The 21,544-nt window shown below is 46.0% G+C and overlaps 1 protein-coding gene across 2 annotated transcripts in view; it reads left to right on the forward strand.

Annotated features, from left to right (window-relative positions):
• LARGE1 (LARGE xylosyl- and glucuronyltransferase 1) overlaps positions 1-21,544 on the forward strand; it is a 609,285-nt gene that overhangs the window by 40,329 nt on the left and 547,412 nt on the right. Inside the window, exon 1 of one of the 2 annotated variants that reach the window (XM_027541849.1) lies at positions 10,682-10,751. The exons of the other annotated variant lie outside the window; for it this stretch is intronic. The gene's annotated coding sequence lies outside the window, so the exon portion shown is untranslated. Of the gene's footprint in view, positions 1-10,681; positions 10,752-21,544 lie in introns of those variants that run through there. 2 annotated transcript variants of the gene reach the window in all.

Below are 21,544 nucleotides of genomic sequence, written 5' to 3' on the forward strand. Positions count from 1 at the left end.
TCTGTAGCATATTTCTCCATTGAGCCTCAGTTTCCTTATCTGAATGCTGGCATAATAACAGGAATCTCAAAGGATGGTGAAAGGACTCAGACAAACAAGTACATCAGAGTTCACTCAGGTACCTACCTGCTGTATAGAAGCTATGCATGGCTGAGATTTTGATCAAGACTGTTCTTCCATCTAATCTGACTCAGACCCAAAGGTTCTGAAAAACATGGCAGTCAAACAAGATCCAAAAGACTGTGATATCATTCCTTTTGCTTCAGCTTACACCTTGTTTTCTTGGCCATCCAGAAATGCTTTCATGTTAGCGTGGGTGGGCAAAATTTGGAGTGCTTGATTAACCCTGCAATTAATAAAAGTGGAGAGGTGACAATTGGTGTTACCGAGCTACAGTCGAAAGCGTTGCACTTGGCCTTTCTCCATGCAAACAGATTGGTGGAGAAGCCGCCCGTGGGGAAGAACATCAGAATGCAGAAAAGGGAAGCTGGTTGGCAAGAGGGATGCAGAACAAAAACCAGGGTGTCAAGACAGGTTGGTTGATTATTTCATTCAATCAACAGATTATTTATTGAGTACTTCCTATGTGCCTGATACTGTGCCAGGAACTGAAACTGTACATATGGACAAGGTAAGGCTTCTCTGAAGAGGCTCAGGCTGTTGTGGAGGTAATAGACATGTAAGCAATGAACTCTAACACTTAGTGGTAAGTGCAAGATTTGTTGTTGTCGTTTAGTCACTAAGCTGTGTCCGACTCTTTTGTGACCCTGTGGACTGTGGCCCACCAGGCTTCTCTGTCCATGGAATTTTCCAGGCAAGAATACTGGAGCAGGTTTCCATTTCCTTCTCCAGGGGAATCTTCCTGACTCAGATGGAACCCAGGTCCCTTCATTGGCAGGCAGTTTCTTTACCACTGAGACACCTGGGATAGATGAAGTTTAAAGCTCATGGGTGATCAAAGAAAGGAGTGATTGGGTTTATGAAAGAGGAGAGAGATTTTTGACTTTACAGAAAATGTGGTTTGAGCCAGACCTTGCTGAGGATGAGGGGGCATTCTAAGCCAGGGGACCATAGGAGCAAAGACTCGGAGGTGTGAAGCAGGGATTCATCGTTGTTAACGAGCACTGGGATGGAATTCCAGCTCTGCCACTTCCTAGCTGGGTGACTGGGCAGATCACTGAGCCTTCCTGGGAGTTTGTTTGCTCATCTGTAAAATGGGCATAAAGAATCCAGGTCTCAGGGGGTACAGAGAGGATTCATTCTTAGTTCATGTAAGGCACAGCTGATCCAACGTGACCCCTCTGGTAGCAGTTAGAGCCCTGCAGCGGCTCGAGTTCCTTGAGTGATTCCGAGTAAGAAGTAGCCAAGACTGGACTTGTCATTTGACACCTGATCTGGAATGCAAAAGTAGGAAGTCAAAAAACACCTGGAGTTACAGGCAAACAGGGCAAAGACTAATAGAGTTTTGCCAAGAAAATGCACTGGTCATAGCAAACATCCTCTTCCAACAACACAAGAGAAGACTCTACACATGGACATCACCAGATGGTCAACACCGAAATCAGATTGATTATATTCTTTGCAGCCAAAGATGGAGAAGCTCTATACAGTCAGCAAAAACAAGACCAGGAGCTGACTGTGGCTCAGACCATGAACTCCTTATTGCCAAATTCAGACTTAAATTGAAGAAAGTAGGGAAAACCACTAGACCATTCAGGTATGACCTAAATCAAATCCCTTATGATTATACAGGGGAAGTGAGAAATAGATTTAAGGGACTAGATCTGATAGATAGAGTGCCTGATGAACTATGGAATGAGGTTCGTGACATTGTATAGGAGACAGGGATCAAGACCATTCCCATGGAAAAGAAATGCAAAAAAGCAAAATGGCTGTCTGGGGAGGCCTTACAAATAGCTGTGAAAAGAAGAGAAGTGAAAAGCAAAGGAGAAAAGGAAAGATATAAACATCTGAATGCAGAGTTCCAAAGAATAGCAAGAAGACATAAGAAAGCCTTCTTCAGTGATCAATACAAAGAAATAGAGGAAAACAACAGAATGGGAAAGACTAGCGATCTCTTCAAGAAAATCAGAGATACCAAAGGAACATTTCATGCAAAGATGAGCTCAATAAAGGACAGAAATGGTATGGACCTAACAGAAGCAGAAGATATTAAGAAGAGATGGCAAGAATACACATAAGAATTGTACAAAAAGATCTTCACAACCCAGATAATCACGATGGTGAGATCATTGACCTAGAGCCAGACATCCTGGAATGTGAAGTCAAGTGGGCCTTAGAAAGCATCACTACGAACAAAGCTAGTGGAGGTGATGAAATTCCAGTTGAGCTACTTCAAATTCTGAAAGATGATGCTGTGAAAGTGCTGCACTCAATATGCCAGCAAATTTGGAAAACTCAGCAGTGGCCACAGGACTGGAAAAGGTCAGTTTTCATTCCAATCCCAAAGAAAGGCAATGCCAAAGAATGCTCAAACTCCTGCACAATTGCACTCATCTCACACGCTAGTAAAGTAATGCTCAAAATTCTCCAAGCCAGGCTTCAGCAATATGTGAACCATGAACTTCCTGATGTTCAAGCTGGTTTTAGAAAAGGCAGAGGAACCAGAGATCAAATTGCCAACATCCGCTGGATCATAGAAAAAGCAAGAGAGTTCCAGAAAAACATCTATTTCTGCTTTATTGACTATGCCAAAGCCTTTGACTGTGTGGATCACAATAAACTGTGGGAAATTCTGAAAGAGATGGGAATACCAGACCACCTGATCTGCCTCTTGAGAAATTTGTATGCAGGTCAGGAAGCAACAGTTAGAACTGGACATGGAACAACAGACTGGTTCCAAATAGGAAAAGGAGTACGTCAAGGCTGTATATTGTCACCCTGCTTATTTAACTTCTATGCAGAGTACATCATGAGAAACGCTGGACTGGAAGAAACACAAACTGGAATCAAGATTGCCGGGAGAAATATCAATAACCTCAGATATGCAGATGACACCACCCTTATGGCAGAAAGTGAAGAGGAACTCAAAAGCCTCTTGATGAAAGTAAAAGTGGAGAGTGAAAAAGTTGGCTTAAAGCTCAGCATTCAGAAAACGAAGATCATGGCATCCAGTCCCACCACTTCATGGGAAATAGATGGGGAAACAGTGGAAACAGTGTCAGACTTTATTTTTGTGGGCTCCAAAATCACTACAGATGGTGACTGCAGCCATGAAATTAAAAGACGCTTACTCCTTGGAAGGAAAGTTACGACCAACCTAGATAGCATATTCAAAAGCAGAGACATTACTTTGCCAACAAAGGTCCGTCTAGTCAAGGCTATGGTTTTTCCTGTGGTCATGTATGGATGTGAGAGTTGGACTGTGAAGAAGGCTGAGTGCTGAAGAATTGATGCTTTTGAACTGTGGTGTTGGAGAAGACTCTTGAGAGTCCTTTGGACTGCAAGGAGATCCAACCAGTCCATTCTGAAGGAGATCAGCCCTGGGATTTCTTTGGAAGGAATGATGCTAAAGCTGAAACTCCAGTACTTTGGCCGCCTCATGCGAAGAGTTGACTCATTGGAAAAGATTCTGATGCTGGGAGGGATTGGGGGCAGGAGGAGAAGGGGACGATAGAGGATGAGATGGCTGGATGGCATCACTGACTCGATGGACGTGAGTCTCAGTGAACTCCGGGAGTTGGTGATGGACAGGGAGGCCTGGCGTGCTGCAATTCATGGGGTCGCAAAGAGTTGGACACGACTGAGCAACTGATCTGATCTGATCTGATCTGACGGCCTGGTATCAAAAGTGTGAGAACATCTCACATTCTAATCTTACCTCTGCAAATGCTCACTCACACCCTGGTTAAGCCACGTTCCTCCTTGCCCCCCTCGAGGTACCAGTCTTACCCTTTAAAACACAGCTACCCACTGGGGGTCCTGGTGAAAAGTAACAGACAGTTTATTCTTTCCTGGGGTGACTGTGTGGAGAGACCAGCATCTCGAAGAGATCAGTGTCTCGAGATTTGGAGACAGGACTGAAATAGAGTCAAGAGCTCAATTCAGCACCTCTCTGGACCCGGAGTCGAATTCTGGCTCTTCCCATTGGTCAGCCTCATGCCCTTAGGCGACTCACTTCATCTCTCCCAGGCTCAGTTTCTACATCCATGGAACTTGGTCTAAAATATATTTCTGTATCGAGAGGAGACATCTATCTTAAGAACTGGGATGAAAATTCCTTTGAAAGAGAAAACTGCCTTTGTGTACGAAGACATGTTGATAAGCTGAAACAGTGCTGCACAATAGAAATACATATCAGGTCACATATGAGATTTTAAATTTCCCAGTAGTCATATTAAAAAAAAGAGTAAAAAGAAATAGGTGAAGTTAATTTTAGTAATATGTCAATATAGCCAAAGTATATTAAAAAAATTCTTGAGATATTTTAACTCTTCATTTCATGCAAAGTCTTTGAAATCCGGTGTATGTTTTACATGTATAGCGCAATTCAGGTGCTCAGTAGCCACATGTAGTTACGGCTACTGTACTGGACAGTATCCACGTTGGTAAAAAACCAAAGCCAAATGTAAAGTGGTTCCACAGAGAAAGTGAATTTCCATCCTCCCTATATCCCCATCCCCATCCCTTCTCTCTGTCTCTCTCTCCCTTATTTGGGTCCCCTTTCTGAGAAGGTAAATGACTTGTGAATGCTCTGGGTTGGTAGGGTTTCATGGGAAAAGAAGACAGGTAAATTTCATGGACAGATGTAGCAAAAGACACAGCTCACTGGGAATTCGCAGAAATTAACGAAAACAGCCAGAGTGCATTAAGTGCCTACTATATGTCAAGCACTGCTCTAAACATTTTACTGCCTCGTCTTATATAATTCTCTCAGAACCCTGAGGGGGAGTCATTACTCCCATTTTCAAAAAGAGAACACTGAGGGTTAGAGAGGTTAAAGAGCTTCACCTAGAGATGATACATGTGCATCAGAGCTCTGCTGTGCTAGATGCCTCAGAAAACCTTGGAGGGAAAAAAAATCATAACCAGACTCTTGGCTTCCAATAGGCATGGACTGGGAGGGAGGGCTGCAGCTGAGAAAGCCCCAGGAATCATATGGAGGCACCTGAAAGGAAGCCTTTTTGAAAGAAGGAGCATTCTTAGTTTTCTTCTTCTCCGGGCCCATGCCTGGCCCACAGTAGCTGCTCAGTGAACATTTGTGCAAGCCAGTGAGGATGGTTTGGCATCACTGGCTGGGACGGCCCTAAATCCACTGGGGGTGGGGGGTCTACAGATGCCACTGGGTCATTATGGGATGGCTTTATGAATAATTTGCCATGGAATTAAAAGATGCTTGCTTCTTGGAAGAAAAGCTATGACAAACCTAGGCAACATATTAAAAAGCAGAGACATTACTTTGCCAACAAAGGTCCATTTAGTCAAAGCTATGGTTTTTCCAGTAGTCATGTGTGGCTGTGAGAATTGGACTCTAAAGAAAGCTGAGCACCAAAGAATTGATGCTTTTGAACTGTGGTGTTGGAGAAGACTCTTGAGAGTCCCTTGGACTGCCAGGAGATCCAACCAGTCAATCCTAAAGGAGATCAAAGCAGTCAATTGTAAAGGAAATCAGTCCTGAATATTCATTGGAAGGACTGATGCTGAAGCTGAAACTCCAATACTTTGTCCACCTGATGCAAAGAACTGACTCTTTGGAAAAGACCCTGATGCTGGGAAAGATTGAAGGCAGAAGAAGGGGACAACAGAGGATGAGATGTTTGGATGGCATCACCAACTCGACAGACATGAGTTTGAGGAAGGTCCGGGAGTTGGTGATGGACAGGGAAGCCTGGCGTGCTGCAGTCCATGGGTTTGCAAAGAGGTGGACACGACTGAGAGACTGAACTGAACTGAGCTTGTGATAAGCCCTGGGGGAAGGGGCCCACGTGGCAAGGTAACTGGCATGTTCAGATCCAGGTTCATTCTTCGAGCTTAGGTCAAAGGCTGGTTTATACATCCCTCCCAAAGCTTTGTTTGTTTGTTTGTTCTCATAAATTCTAAAAATTGAACATATTCTACAATATTGTTTATTCTACAAGCAGCAAAGTACAAGAAGCATGCAGTGTGAAGCTTGGCATATTTTTACAAAGGGAGTCCACCTTTATAACCAGCTCCCAGATCAAGAAGTAGGACTTTACCAGTACCCCTGGGCACCTGCCCCTCCTACCCCCTGCCCTGGCCCTCCTCTCTGCCTCCTTGCCCCTCGCAAAGGTGCTTGCCCTCCTGGTTTCTGATTTAATGGACTATCTTTTTGTGCCCACGCCTTTCAGTGAATTCTGAATATTGTAGTTATGGGGTTCATGGTCTCCAGGGTTGGGGTTCTAGGCTGGTTGTCCTGTCCATTGCATAGATGAGAATGACTCAGAGGCTGTGCAGCTTGTCTGGGTCTCATGGCTTAAGAATATGTCAGTGATTCAGACTCAGAGCTGTGGTGTGCCAAAGTCCATGCTCTTGACCACCCCCTGGGTTTTCTTCTCTGACGTTTTGCCTACAGTCCGGAGGTTAGGATGCTCAGGTTGAGATTGCTGGATTTCACAATATCCAGGTGTGGCTACCATGGTGCTGTACTGTATTTGTCCTGAAGGCATGCTTCCAGGCCCATGGGGACAAAAGGCCCCACCTCCCCTGCCAGAATGACTTGGCTGGTGGAGCCCATCCTGGGTGGGACTGTAGGAGGCATCAGCATTTGGAGCAGGGAGGGTTGTTCCTTGTGGCCCCATGCTTCCCATCTCCCCTTGCTGCTGACAAATGTGCTCAGGCTCTGGTGGGAGAAGCTTTCAATTAAACAAACAGCTCCCTCCCACTGCAGTGGAAGGACTGTGTGCTGCCAAGTTCAGGCTGAAGGCGCTGGTCGGCTCTGGGGGCACAGCTGGGGCTGCTGCCCAGAGCATGATGGATTTCAACACCAGTCAACGCTTGCTCAGGATGGAGCCAGGGGAGGGCAGTCCCCGTCCAGCTTGCAGGCCCCTGGGAATGGTCGGAGGTGGGCCTATCTGTGTCAGGCTGGGGAGCTTTCCTCTCTGCATGGAGTGGCCTTCTGCCCCCACCGCTTCCCATTCGAGAGTGACAGGTGGTGGCTGTCATTCTGCAGTTGGCCCTGGCCACGGAGAGATTTGCCAACAATTCTAGAGTGCAGATACCCCCAGCCTCTCCAGCTCAGAGAGTGCAGCCTGACCCATGAAGCTGTGCGTAGGCAGGCAGTTTCCTGAGCCCAGCTTTCTTTCCAACAGGATGGGAATGGATAGCCGGCAGAAACATAAGCGATTACACTAGGTTTTGTGCCCCTAGGATGGAAATTTAATTCAAAAAGGCAAAATAAAAAATCACCCCCCTGGAGGCAGTGGTGTTTATAGAAATAAAGACAGTGTATTATGATAATCCTAGCGACTGAGCTGTTGAACAACTTACTCTCTGCTGTCCACTGAGCCTAACGTCAGAGACTGGACAGTGTAGGTCTGGAGCCAGACTGTCTAGAAGTGGAATCTACATCCTCAGCTCAGCTGTGTGACCTTGGGCAAGTTACTCGACTTCTCGGTCCGTCTGTGAAATGGGACCATAACAGTCCCCAGTGAGGGTTATTGTGTTAATGAATTAATCCATGTTAGACACTTACTGTCTGACATGTTGACATCTCAGTAAATGTTCACATAACAATGATGAAGCACCAATACTTTGGCTACCTGATGTGAGGAGCTGACTCATTGGAAAAGACCCTGATGCTGGGAAAGATTGAAGGTAGGAGGGAAAAGGCTGGATGGCATCACTGACTCAATGGATATGAGTTTGAGCAAACTCTGGGAGGTGGTGAAGGACAGGGAAGCCTGGCTCATGCTCCAGTCCATGGGTCGGTCACAAAGAGTCAGACACTTAGCAACTGAACAACAGCAAATAATGATGAGGATGTGTATAGGGTCAATATCAGGTATTCTGGGTGGGTTAGTGGGCTTCCCAGGTGGTAAAGAACCCACCTGACGGTTCAGGAGGTATAGGAGACACTGGTTCAGCCCCTGGGTCAGGAAGATCCCCTAGAGGAGGAAATGGCAACCCACTCCAGTATTCTTGCCTAGAGAATCCCATGGACAGAGGAGCCTGGCAGGCTACAGTCCTTGGGATCTCAGAGAGTCAAAAACAACTGAGATGGCTTAGTATTCTTAGTTTACCCACTAAGAAACTGAGGCACAGACAGGGTGGGTTCCTGGCCCTGTAGCGGAGGTGGGATTTGAACCCAGAGCTGCCTGATGGCATGCTTTCCAATGAATGGTGATCAAAGTCTTGATTGGCTTATTTAGGATTTATTGCCTAAAGAGTGAATGTATTTCAGAACAGCCTCCCTCACCAAAATTGTTCCAGTAGAAACAGGATGAGTTCTATTTTATGACTCTTTTAAAATAATAAACATAACTATGTCTGTTAAGGGCTTCCCTGGTGGCTCAGATGGTAAAAAATCTGCCTGTAATGTGGGAGACCCAGGTTCAATCGGGAAGATCCCTTGGAAAAGGGAATGGCTATCCACTCTGGTATTCTTACCTGGAGAATTCCATGGACAGAGGAGACTTGCAGGACGCAGTCCATGGGATCTCAAAGAATCGGGCACGGACACGACTGAGCTACTAACACAAACAATGTCCGTTAAGCGCATTGGCCCATTCCAGCCTCTACATCTCTGTCACCTTATTGTTTGGGCCATGTCCTCTGTGCAAAAGTTTTGAGATCAGATCCAGTTAGAGGTGCTGCTTTTCTCAGCAAGGCTGTCGGCCGTGCTCCTGAAAGACAAGCTGCCTTGGTGTGTGGGGGCCCTCGTGGTGGCATCTTTGGAGCCGGGGATCCTGCTCTTTCATCTGTGTCAATGCTGTGTGTCCTTCATGGGAAATATGCCCGTCACCCCAGCTGGCTGTCCCTCTTGTGGCCTGCCCGTGGTGTCTGTATCAGCTCTCACAAAGGCCCAAATCATCGAGGAAAGATGAGGTTTGGGGTTTAACAAAGGTAGGACGGCACAGTGCAGTCTGCGGAAATAATGTACAGAAATTTTCTCATTTAAGTTCTCTGAGCAGAGGTGGGAACACAGAGGACCGGAGGAGAGGCATAAGAGGGGTGGGAGAGAGAGAAAAAATACCGGATGGAATAGGGGGTGGGGACGAACTCTCGGGGTGGGAGAGTGAGAGGGGAGGGCAGGGGCAGGAGTGGAGTTGGAGGAGGAGGCGGGTACAGTGGGTGATTTGAACTTGGATTTTTGTGACATGAGCAGGACGGGGCGAGACCTTGCAGGAGGCAGATGCTCAGCCTGGTGGGAGCCGGGAGAGGAATGTGAGATGCAGCCGTGGGAGGGTGAAGAATGCGAGTCGATAGGAGAAAGGCTCTACAAGTTTGTTTTTTTAATTAATTTTTAAAAAATTGAACCATAGTTGATTTACAAGGTTGTTGTTAACAACAAAGTGATTCGATTATACACATAGATACGTTTGTTTAATGTTCTTTTCTATTGTGGTTGATCATAGTAATTTTTTTTTGTTGTTAGAGATTTTCTTGGTTTATTAAATTTTTATTTATTTATTATTTTTGGCTGTGCTGGATCTTCAGCATGATGCTTGGGTTTCTCATTGTGGTGGCTTCTCGTTGCAGAGCAGGGGCTCCAGGCGCGTGGGTTTCAGTGGTTGCAGCACTTGGGCTCGGTAGTGGAGGCACACGGGCCCAGTTTCTTTGTGGCATGTGGGATCTTCCCAGAACAGGGATCGAACCCATGTCCCCTGCATTGGCAGGAGGATTCTTATCCACTGAGCCACCAGGGAAGTCCCATATCATAGGATATTGAATATGGTACTCTGTGCTGTACAGTAGGACCTGTTGGTTTATCCATTCTCTCTATGAAAGCTCACATCTGCTGACCCCAATTTCCTACTCCATTCTTCCCCCAGCCCCCTCCCCTTGGTAACCACCAGTATATTCTTTATGTCCATGATTACTATTTTTATTTTGAAAGATGTTTACTCAAATTTATTTTTATTTGTTTATTTTTTGGCCATGCTGTGCCGTATGTGGGATCTTAGTTCCCCCACCAGGGATTGAACCCATGCTCCCAGCAGTGGAAGCAAGGACTCTTAACCACTGGACTGCCAGGGAAGTCCCTCTATGTCTGTGATTCTGTTTCTGTTTCATAGATAGTTTCATTTGTAACTGGCTGGCGGAGGCCCACTGTTGGCCACAAAACTGATGGGTGGCAGTTTCCTAATCCTGACCTACTGCTCCTCAGCCTTGTCGCCTCTCTGGCCAGAGGGCAACAAGCTCACTGAGCTGGGTCTGCTGGGTGGTTCGGTCGGGATGTGTGCAGCATTGCCCTCCCACATCAGAGCTTCCTGGGGATGCCAAGCCCCGGGGCCGGAGCAGGCAGTGTTTGACCTCTTTCAGCAGAGACCACACCAGTGAACCTCACGGTGCTTTGTTAGTCGGGGGACAGCTCAAGCTGATGGAGGCGTGCCTCTGTTGTGCAATGCTCATGCCAGGGGTTAAAAAAAGAAATACTCATGTAGATCCAAGGGCTTTTTGTAAGCAGTGCAGAAATAATAAACCCAAGCACAGAGTCCAGCCACTTCAGGCTCGAGGTTGCACGTCCTTTAGGGCCAGGAGATCAACGAGGCTGCCAGAGGCGGTTGACTCTGAACCCTTCTGGGGGGCAGCTTCCTCAGTGCAGGGCAGAGGTGAGTGGGCATGTTTTCTGTTCATAGGATCCGATTTTAGTGGAAGGGGCTTGTTTGTTTACTTGGTGAGACCAATGCCACGGCTCTGTACTGTGGCCCCAGAACCACTCCAGTTGGGCAGCTTCTGGTGTGAGCGGGGCCTGGCCTCACTGTGCCAAAGTGTCACGTATTGTCCTCACGGTCCATGAGAACTCACTTAACCAATGTGGAAATTCAGGCCCAGGCTGTAAATGACCTGCCCAAAGCTTATGTGCAGCTTTGGTGGCAGTGATGGTGATGATGATGGTGAGGATAAAGGAATAGGATCGTCAAGTTCGCTGATGGTGAAGACTGTGTTCATTCAACACTGTCGTGGCTAACGTGGATTGCGTGTCTGTGCTCTGTAACATCCCACTGGTGCTGGGAACGCCTATCAGGCAGATTCTCTGTGTCCTGTTTACAGTGCAGATAGCAGAGGTCTGGGTCAAGTCAGAGCCTGCAGTCTTTCTGCTAATCCACCTGCAAAGTGATGGCTGTGCCAGCTTGCTGAGTGTGGTGTGACCCTGTGGGTGGGTGAGTGGCTGGCTGAAAATTGGTGGCAGGGCACACCTTTATTCTAGATCTTTCTTCTTTGGCTCCCAGGAACCCATGTCCCCAGCTTCCTGGCATACCTTCCACCGCCTGTGTCCCCATCCCTTTTTCCAGGGCTGTGTCCTCCTCCATTGTTGGTAGAAATAGACTATCTCTACATCTGTTAATCGAGGGGGAGAGAGTTTAGCCGAGGACTTCCCTGGTGGCTCAGTTGTAAAGAACCCACCTGCCAATGTAGGAAACTTGGGTTCGATCCCTGGGTCACAAAGATCCCCTGGAGTAGGAAATGGCAACTCACTCCAGTATTCTTGCCTGGGAAATCCCATGGACTGAGAAGCCTGGAGGGCTTTAGTCCATGGGTTTGCAAAAGAGTCTTACATGACTGAGCAGCTAAACAACAGTTTAGCTGAATTAACATTAACCATCACTGGTTATCTATTAACTTCAGTTATTCAAGGCTCTGGCCCTAAAAGTATTTTTTCTGAAGATGACCAATTACTTCTGTTCCTTTCATTATGGATGAGAAGTCACAAACAATGATTATTGCTGAATATCTTTTTGGTCACCTGTGGGCTTCCCAGAGATGCTAGTGGTAAAGAATCTGCCTGGCAACGCAGGCGACCTAAGAGATGTGGGTTTGATCCCTGGGTCAGGAAGATTCCTCTGGAGGAGGGTATGGCAATCCACTCCAGTATTGTTGCATGGAGAATCCCCATGAACAGAAGAGCCTGGTGGGCTACAGTCTGTAGAGTCATAAAGAATCAGACATGCCTGAAGCAACTTGGCATACATGCTCGTGGTTCATGCAGTGAAAAAAATCTAGTATTTAAGGGGAAAGTTGCGTAAAGAAGGCTAGAAAGGAGGAAGGAGGGGGGAAAGAAAGATGGGTGTGTTTGTATGTGTTGGAAAGAGGTAGGGTTAGATTAGCCTTAAAATAAGAATAAAATGCATCTTGAAATTAAAGATGCGTTTCAGATGTCACCTGCTCTGAAACCATGAACTAGGTCTTCCAACAGCACCTCTGTTCTGACTTCAGAGTTAAGACTTCTCAGGATATATGGCAATCTGATCATGGGCATGTCCCTCCTGGGCTGGGGTCATGTCATTTATGCTGCCATTACCTGACACTGTACTGGCACATAGTAGGAGCTCATTAAATGTTTACTGAAAAGGCTTAGTACCTGAAAGCTTTGTAAGGGAGAAGCTTCATGTCACTTGGCCTGTTTAGGGCTCCAATAACCTAGTTACTCGTTTCCTGATTTCTGTTGTCCATATGGACCTGGGTCAGCCTCAATTGCTAAAATGAGCTAATTTAAATTTAATTTGAACTCATGGGATGTATGCAAGCCACCGCTCATTTGATTAATTTGTTTGTGTCAGCGGATAAGCATTTTAAGGGGCAGCTCAGTACAGAACATTCTGTTTGGCAGGTGGACGACAAAGTAGAAAAAGGATACATGCGTTGAAACCAGACCACCTGAGTTCAGGTTCAGATTCAATACTCTTCTGGCTTTCGGTGGTTATAGTGGTTAAGAGGACAGATCCTGGGTTTGAGTTTGAATCCTGACTTCACCACTTAAACGCTGTGTGACCTCAGGCAAATTACCTAACCTCTCTCTGCCTTACTTTTTTTATTCTTCATTAAAGTGGGATAGCTTCATGGGGTTGGTGTAGGACTAGGATTTTTGTGGGGATTAAATGAGTTACTACTCTATGTAAAGCACTTTGCACCATGTTGGTATTTGTTATTGGTAAAATTTGCTTTTGATTAAGCTTCAATGTCCTCATGTGTAAAACCTGACTTTTTAGTACCTAAGTCTTCATCAAAGTGTGATGAGGATTGTATTAGTTTCCTGTGGCTGCTGTAACAAAATATACTAAGTCCTCGACATACAAATGTTCACAGAGAACATTTGTAAGTCCAATTTGTTTGTAAATCCAACAACATTGGGCTTCCCAGGTGGTAAAGAACTCACCTGCCAGTGCAAGAGACATAAGAGATGCAGGTTCAATCCCTGGATCAGGAAGATCCCCTGGAGGAGAGCATGGCAACCCATTCCAGTACTCTTGCCTGGAGAATCCCTTGGACAGAGGAGCCTGATGGGCTGCAGTCCATAGGTTCACACAGAGTCAGACATGACTGAAGCAACTTAGCACACACACAAAAAAGTTAGCCTAGGTACCCAAGTAGCACAGTATGCTATACTGTAATAGGTTTATAATACTTTTCATGCAAATAATATGTAAAAACAAAAAAAAAGAAACACTTTTAATCTTACAGTACAGTATCTTGAAAAGCACAGTAATAAAGTACAATAGCTGGCATACAGGGGCTGGCATTGCCTGAATAGGCAAGAATAGTTACTGGAGGAGCGAGAGGAGGCGGGAGATGGTGGAGCTAAAGGATCATCAGTAGTAGGAAGTGGAGGGCATGCTGCAGTGTCACTCATGCCTGATGTTGATGGAATGTACATTTGCATCTTTGAAAGTTTGCAACTTGAAGGTTTGTATGTAGGGGACGAACTAGGTAGCCTCAAAGAAGAGAAATGTATTGTCTGACATTTTGGGAGGCTAAAAATTAAAAATTAAGGTGTGTCACCAGGCCCCAACTCCCTCTAAAACCTGTAGGGTAATCATTCTCGCTTCTTCCTAATGTCCAGTCACTTGCTAACAATCAGATGTTCCTTGGCTTGTAGATATATCACTCTAATCCTCTGTCATCACATGCCTTTCTCTCTGTGTCTGTCTTCATGTGGCGGTCTTTTTATAAGGACATCAGTCGTAGTGGTTTGAGGGCCCATTCTCCTTCAGTATGATCTCATCTTCATTACATCTGCAGTGTCACTGTTTCCAAATTAGGTTGAGAGATTGACGGCAAAAGGAGAAGGGGCAGCAGAGGATGAGATGGCAAGATAGCACCACTGACTCAATGGACATGAGTCTGAGCAAACTCCGGGAGACAGTGAAGGACAGAGGAGCCTCGCATGCTGCAGTCCATGGGGTTGCAAAGAGTTGGACATGACTTAGTGACTGAAAAACAGCACCACCACCAGGAGTTAGGACTCCATCCTACCTTTTTTGAGCAGACAATTTAGCCCATAATAAGGATGAAATGGGAGAACCAGTAGGGCACTGAGCACAGAACGTTGAACGAAACGGTGTCAGTAAACGTTAACTACGGTTGTTCTTAACTGTTACCCTGTCCTCATTGTCATGAGGACCGCCCTTGGCTGGATGGCTTTGGGTGGTTCTCTGGCCATCTTTGAACCCCAGTTTCCTATGTACTAAGTGTGAATAGTGTGGCCCATTGCAGGGTGGCTGAGGTACTCATCTTCCCAGATCTGCATTGTCTCATCTCCGAAATGAGAAGGAGGTAGACCCACCTTCGGGAAGGTCCCCCCGGGCAGCCTGGAGTGAGGGCAAGTGTGTACTGGTGGCTCAGACATACGGGGTCTCCTGTGTTTGCCCCTGCTTATTTCCTGCTGGTGCCTTGTAGCTCAGTGAGGTCAGGCCCCTATGGGTGCCACTGTGCTGTCCAAGAAGCCTCTTCTCTCCCTTTTCATGGGGTCAGGAAGGCTCAGAGATGTCTAGACCTGAGAAGCCTGGGATTCCTCCAGATCCCCAGTTGCTTTGCATTCAGAACAGAAAAAAAATTTTTTTTCTTCACTTGGGAGCTGAGCAGATTTGCTACAGAGAAGTCTATATCTATGGAAACAGCCCTAATTTTAGCCTTGCTGCACTTAATGCCAACTCTGAGAGTGCAGTGTTGGGTCAGGGCCCAGGGAATGGGGAGGATGAGCAGGCGGAAAGGGTCAGAACGGGTGCAGAGTAGCCAACTGACAAGCAAGATGCTGTGGCAATCTAAGTGGTCCACCGAGGGGCTGGGGTTTTCTTCAAGGAGAAAATGGATCTGAAGAGAAGGGAAGGATGGGCATGTATAAAAATTAGCACTTTGAACTGAGGGATCTCCTCGCCCTCCCCATCCCTATCTGAATTCAGCTTGTCTTCAGCTTGGTTTGAGACCCCTGTTTCCACTCTTGCCCTGAATTTGTACATCTTTTAGAATTCTCTTGAAGCACTTATGGCAGTCCACTTAGTTTTCAGGTAACTCTATGTCGTTGCTGTCCCGCATTTGTTTTTGAGGCCCTCAAGGTCAGCTATGGCCATTGTCCTGTGTGTGTGCTGAGCTTGCCATATAGAAGACATGCAGAAAATACTTAACGGGTGGAAATAGACATGGCTGGTGATTTCTGGGTGACCAGCCAGGCAGCTACTGGAAAGGGGCATTAAGCATGTGACTGTTACAAAGTGTACAGAAGCACTTTCAGTGGAAAGAATCCACTTGGATGGAGATAGAAGTTGCTGGGTAATTCTGCTCAGGACATGTTGGGGAAGGCCACAGCAAAACAAGGCCATATCTGGTGGGCATTGAGTGCTGTGAGTGATGGATGACATACATGGAGGCCATTTCAGCAATGCAGACAGAGAGCGTCACTTTCCTTGGGTCAGCCCCATCTTTCCATCCAGGTCAACCCCTAGCAGAAATCACCATAGAATATAAAACAAGGGAAGGTTTCCCAGGTGGCTCAGTGGTAAAGAATCCTCCTGCCAATGCAGAAGATACAGAAGCCATGGGTTCAATTCCTGTGTCGAGAAAATCCCCTGGAGGAGGAAATGACAACCCACGTCAGTATTCTTGCCTGAAGAATCCCTCAGACAGAAGAGCCTGGCAGGCTACAGTCCATGGAATCGCAAAGAGTTGGACACGCCTTAGTTGACTATGCACGCACCCGCATATCAAACATAGGAAGAACCCTAGATTTCATCTACATCTGTGTGTTTTGAAGTGTGATAATCAAGACAAGCATTTTTATGTTAATTCTTGGTGATTTATTTTTATGTGTGAGACCTGTAATCATACATCCTGGTCCTGATGTGAGCATATGGATGGAGAGGTTGTTGGGGTGAATTCTGGTACTGAATTTCCATATGCCTTGTATTCTTTTCAGCAGGATGAAAAGCAGTGTGGTTATAAACTTAGGAAGGTCATGTGCAAGAGATTGCAGGGTGGGCAGCACGGCCAGATCCCACTCCCCCCTCCTTTGAGTGACAAGGTGGTGGGTGAGACACAGGTAGACCAGATGGCCGTGATAAAGTAGTGACAGGATTAGGGCCTTGATCCATATCTCCTCCTGTCTGACCATCTTGACACATGAGGTAGAATATAAACTAGTTCCTACTGAGTATAACTTATCTCATTTAATGCCGCAAACAATGTTGTGAAGCAAACAGTGTTTCTTCTTACTACACCACAAGGCTGAGGCTGAAAGATTTGAAATGCCATGCTATGGCCTGCCTTGCTGGTAAGACAAAGATTCAATGATTCCACATAGCCCCTCCTGTGACTTTTAGCTGTGTCAGGGAGCTGCAAACCTACCAACATGAGCTTCAGGGTTTGGAAATAGAAGCACATTCAGAGCTGTGGTGCCATCTTCCTCTTCCTGGGAGAATTCTGCCCACTGAGTCCTAGAAGCCAGGCCAGCAGGCCAGTCTGAGGGAGGGTAGGAGTTTTCAGGGCACCCTCTTCCTTTCGGGTGACTCTGTGTGTCCAGAACCAGTGCGGGGCTATTTGCCCAGTGGGAGAGGTGGGTGCCAGCTTCCTGGCTGGTTCTGTTCCCCCCTGGGTACTGTAGAGGGGAGGGAGCCGGCCCTGTTGACAGATTGAGTCAGAGCACAGCCCAGAATAGAAGCCGGAGGGCACGCATGTGAAGGCTTCTCTATCCCAGTTACTAGGGTTTCAAGATTCTCTTGTTAAAGATGATTAAGCTTTATACAGAACCCAGCTTGTGGACTGCTTGGGAATCATTTATTAGTGTTGCTTGGCAACAACTCTCTGAGCTAGCCACACCCATCAAAGGGTAGTTAGCTGAATCACCCAGGGCCCAGCTCCCTGCTTATGCATCTATTGGGTCTGCTCTCGGCTCCTTTCCTCCATTTGTTCATTCACTTTCATTAGGCACCCTCTTTGTAGCTACCTTTGTATTTGACAGCACTCCTTTTTGATTGGTGGGGATCTTTAATAGGTGGTTAAAAATGGAAATGTTGGTATTTCTGTTGCATTGACATCATCACCCCATTTATTGAGACTGTAAGCTTCATGAGGGCAGGGCCTTTATTTGCTTCTGTGTCTCTAGAGCCTAGAAGAATGTTGAGTACATAGTAAGTGCTTCATGAACATTTGTTGAAAAAAATGAGTGTGTGAACTGAGTATCTCTTTGGCCCCATGGGATGGGCTTTACATAAAAGTCTTTCTAATTCTCCCAACAGTCCATTCTGTGTGTACCTGTCTGTCACTCACTGTAGGGTATCAGCTGGTGGCATTTATAAGCACTTACCAGGCAGGTGATCCTCACCATGACTGAATAATACAGTGACTATTATCCCCGTTCAACAGATGAGGGAATGAGGCACAGAGAGGTTAAATAACTTGCCTAAGGTCACACAGACCCTCTAGAGTCAAGCCATTTTTCTTTACCTCTATGCCATTGCAGTCCAAGAGAACTTAGTGCAGGATGGAACTCCCCTGTGTCTACCCTGTCCACTAGCCACAGGTGATGACCGAGCACCTGAAAGGTGTTAGTGAAATTCAGCATCTGGCTTTTAAATTTAATTTTAATTAACTCAAATGCCACCTGCAGCTAGTGACTGCTATATTGGACATTAAAGCTCCCTATGATGCTATCTCTAAATAATAGTAACAATAATAGTAACATTTATTGAGTGCTTTCTATATGCTGAAATTTTTTACATGCTTTCCCTGTAGTAAGTGATTTAAATCAGTCCTCACAACCACAGATGACTGGAGGTTAAGCACCTCTTCCCATCTCCAAGATTTTACAGCAAGAAACTGATGTAGCTGAATTCTACCCCAGGGAGAACTCTGCCTGAGTTTATAAGTTCTCACTGCCTCTTTTCCTATTTTCCATGAGTATCACCATAAAAAACAGGATTTCATTGTCCGAAGTGTTTTTCAGCCCCAAACACAATGTTGCCCACTGTACTTCTTGATAAAGGGGTCATTCCATTTGCAGACTTGCAAACTCACTGTTCCCACCCAATGACTCATTTAGGCTGAAAACATATACTTGAAATAGCGTTGGGTCAGTGTCACTCTGAAAACACATATAAACACACACACACACACACACACACACACACACACACACACACACACCAAGGGGCCAGTATTCCTTACCAGAATGTTCATTAATGTAAACCAACCAAATGAAACCCACTTCTTGGTGTAATGGTGATAATAGTTTGAGGTGGGACTGGAAAGGAGAGAAAGAGGAGCTGAAATTTTCCATGTCTTGCTGGGTGAAACAGGTAACTGCAGCCTGTGGGCATAGTAATCAGACTTGACTACTCCCTTCTCAAGGATGGGTGGGTGAGAGTGGGCTCTGTGTAAGGGCTGGGCATCAGAGGAGGAACCAGAGGTCACTGGATTTTGTTCCATGGTAGAGATCAGCCGTACTTGGGATAAAAATTCATCTGAATGTGTTCTGTGTGCTGGACTGGATCTGTCATGCATGCCTGTGGTTCATCCCGAGGCTGATCTTGAGGCAGGGCCAGGAATTGAGGTTAGGAGCAGAATTGGGGTAAAGGTGATTGGGAGAGGCACAAGGAAAGAGTGACAGAGAGAGAGGCTTGAGGGATGAGACCACATCAGGAGCACAGTCCACATGTAGGCAGTAGTTTTAAACCTGGGAACGCAGGTCAGGAGTGCTTTGGGTTTTGATCAAAAGGAAAAGGAGAAATGTGACGATAGACCTCTGTGGAAAACATTGTTTTGAGGACTTTGATTAACCAGTTAAATTCATGTTGTTTTTCCTGTTGCTGTCTCGACAGTCATGCAGCTTCCCAAACCATCCCCATCTCTTTCATCTCTTTGTTCATCTGTCCATTCATCCATCCATCTGTCCGTTCATTCATCCACCATCTATTCATTCATCCATCCATCCATCTACCCACCAATCCAGCCATCTATCCATCCACCTATTCATCTATCCACCAGTCCATTCATCTATTCATTTAACATTATGTCTTATCTCTTTCCGCAGTACTGGGGATAGTGTGGTGAACAGGTACCATCCCTACCCTCAAGGAGCTCACAGTCTTGTCTAGAGATCTATGTTTCTGAAGCAAGTAAAGGAAGTCTTTGATGCTCTATATCCCAAAGCTAACTGCATCTTGCTGGTGTAGCTTTCCCTAATAACATGAAGCCAGCCTTGGTTTCTCTACTTACCCTCTCGTCTTTATCATACATGTACTTATTATGTGTATTGTGCTTTGGGATAGGTATTTAATTTATACTCAGTATAGCACTTTATTGAATCTTTATGGTGATCTTTTAAAATATGGGCCTCCTTGTCCTCCCCGGCCCAGTTCAATTGTAGTAGGCACAGCTGGGAATTATTGAGATAAATCAGATCCCTTAAACCTAGAAGGGACCTAAACAGTCATCAGTGATCTGAGGGGTTACTCTCAGTCTTGTCCTCTCTGCCCCTCTTAGATGAGGTCCATCTGGATAGATAAAATCATAAGCCATTGCAGTCAGTGGAAGAAGAAAGGGAAGCTCATCCCTCTCTGAAAATTACACCTCCTCCCACTTCACAGTCCCCTGGAGGTATGGGAGGGATTTGTTTGCCAGATTAACAAATGTGGGATTTTGCACATTTACTTTGCATTTAGGTAAACCTGATGTGAACATACCAGTTTGTTTGGCTACCAAAAAGAAAAAAAAGAAAATCCAGGTTATATTGCTGTCCTCGAAGTAGGGGACCACAATTTGTGATCTTTTGCAAATAAAGGCATGCCTGTGTGCACGCATGCCAAGTCACTTCAGGCATAGACTGTAGCTCGCCAGGTTCCTATGGAATTTTCCAGGCAACAATAATGGAGTAGGTTGCCATGCCCTCCTCCAGAGGATCTTCCTGATTCAGTGATTGAACTCACGTCTCCTGAGGTTCCTGCCTTGCAGGTGGATTCTTCACTGCTGAGCCACCAGGGAAGCCCCAAAGGCATGCCTGCTGCTGCTGCTGCTGCGTCACTTCAGTCGTGTCCGACTCTGCGACCCCATAGATGGAAGCCCACCAGGCTCTGCCGTCCCTGGGCTTCTCCAGGCAAGAACACTGGAGTGGGTTGCCATTTCCTTCTCCAATGCATGAAAATGAAAAGTGAAAGTGAAGTCACTCAGTTGTGTCTGTCTCCTAGCGACCCCATGGACTGTAGCCCACCAGGCTCCTCCGACCATGGGATTTTCCAGGCAAGAGTACTGGAGTGGGGTGCCATTGCCTTCTCCAAAGGCATGCCTACTCCCCTTCTAGTTCTAATAAAAACCTGAGCCTAGAACAAGTCCAAGGCCTGGCCCAAATGCATATTGGAATGGCATTGTCCAGGCCTTGTGAGGTGTCCAGGAGGCTGGGAGCAAGCCCAGAGGGCAGAGATCTTCAAACTGCTAAAAGAAAAGACAGTGACATTATAGGAGTTTCCTTGGTGTCAAGTATTTGAGTCATGTTGCTTCATTTTAATTGTCTCAGTTACCCAGGGAGGCTGGGTTATTTCTTCACTTTAGAAATGAGGAAACTCTGTAAGCCCAATGAAACCCATTTGGGACTTATAACCTTCAGAAGTAAGATAATAAATTTGTCTTAAGCCAAAAAGAAAAGAAAAAGAAAGAAAATCCCAGGGAAAAAAACCAAAGACTTAAAGAGATGACATGCCCAAGGTCAAACAGCTGTTGAGTAGCAGATCTGAGACTTGAACTCGACCTAATCTGTTGGCTCTGGTGTTTCCATCTGCCACCCTGCTGAGGCCCCTTGTGGAGGGAATGCCCTTTCTGGATGTATTCACACCATCTCGGGTTACTCAGCTGACTTTAGTGCCTGTGTTCTTATCTATAAAATAGGTTAAAAATAATAGTCTTATCTTGTAGATGAGTAAGGATTAAGTGAGATTGTGCACATCATAAGCACTCAGCACAGTTTAGCTCTAAAATAAAAAGCTGTAATAGTGGCACTTCCCTGGTGGTCCAGTGGCTAAGACTCCATGCTCCCATTGCAAGGGGCTTGGGTTCGATCCCTGGTCAGGGAGCTAGACTCCACATGCCCTTAACAAAAGATCCTGCATGCTGCAACGAAGCTCGAACATCCCTCGTGCCACAA

The sequence above is a fragment of the Bos indicus x Bos taurus genome, chromosome 5, assembly GCF_003369695.1.
Source record: "Bos indicus x Bos taurus breed Angus x Brahman F1 hybrid chromosome 5, Bos_hybrid_MaternalHap_v2.0, whole genome shotgun sequence".
In the NCBI taxonomy this organism is placed as follows: domain Eukaryota; kingdom Metazoa; phylum Chordata; class Mammalia; order Artiodactyla; family Bovidae; genus Bos; species Bos indicus x Bos taurus.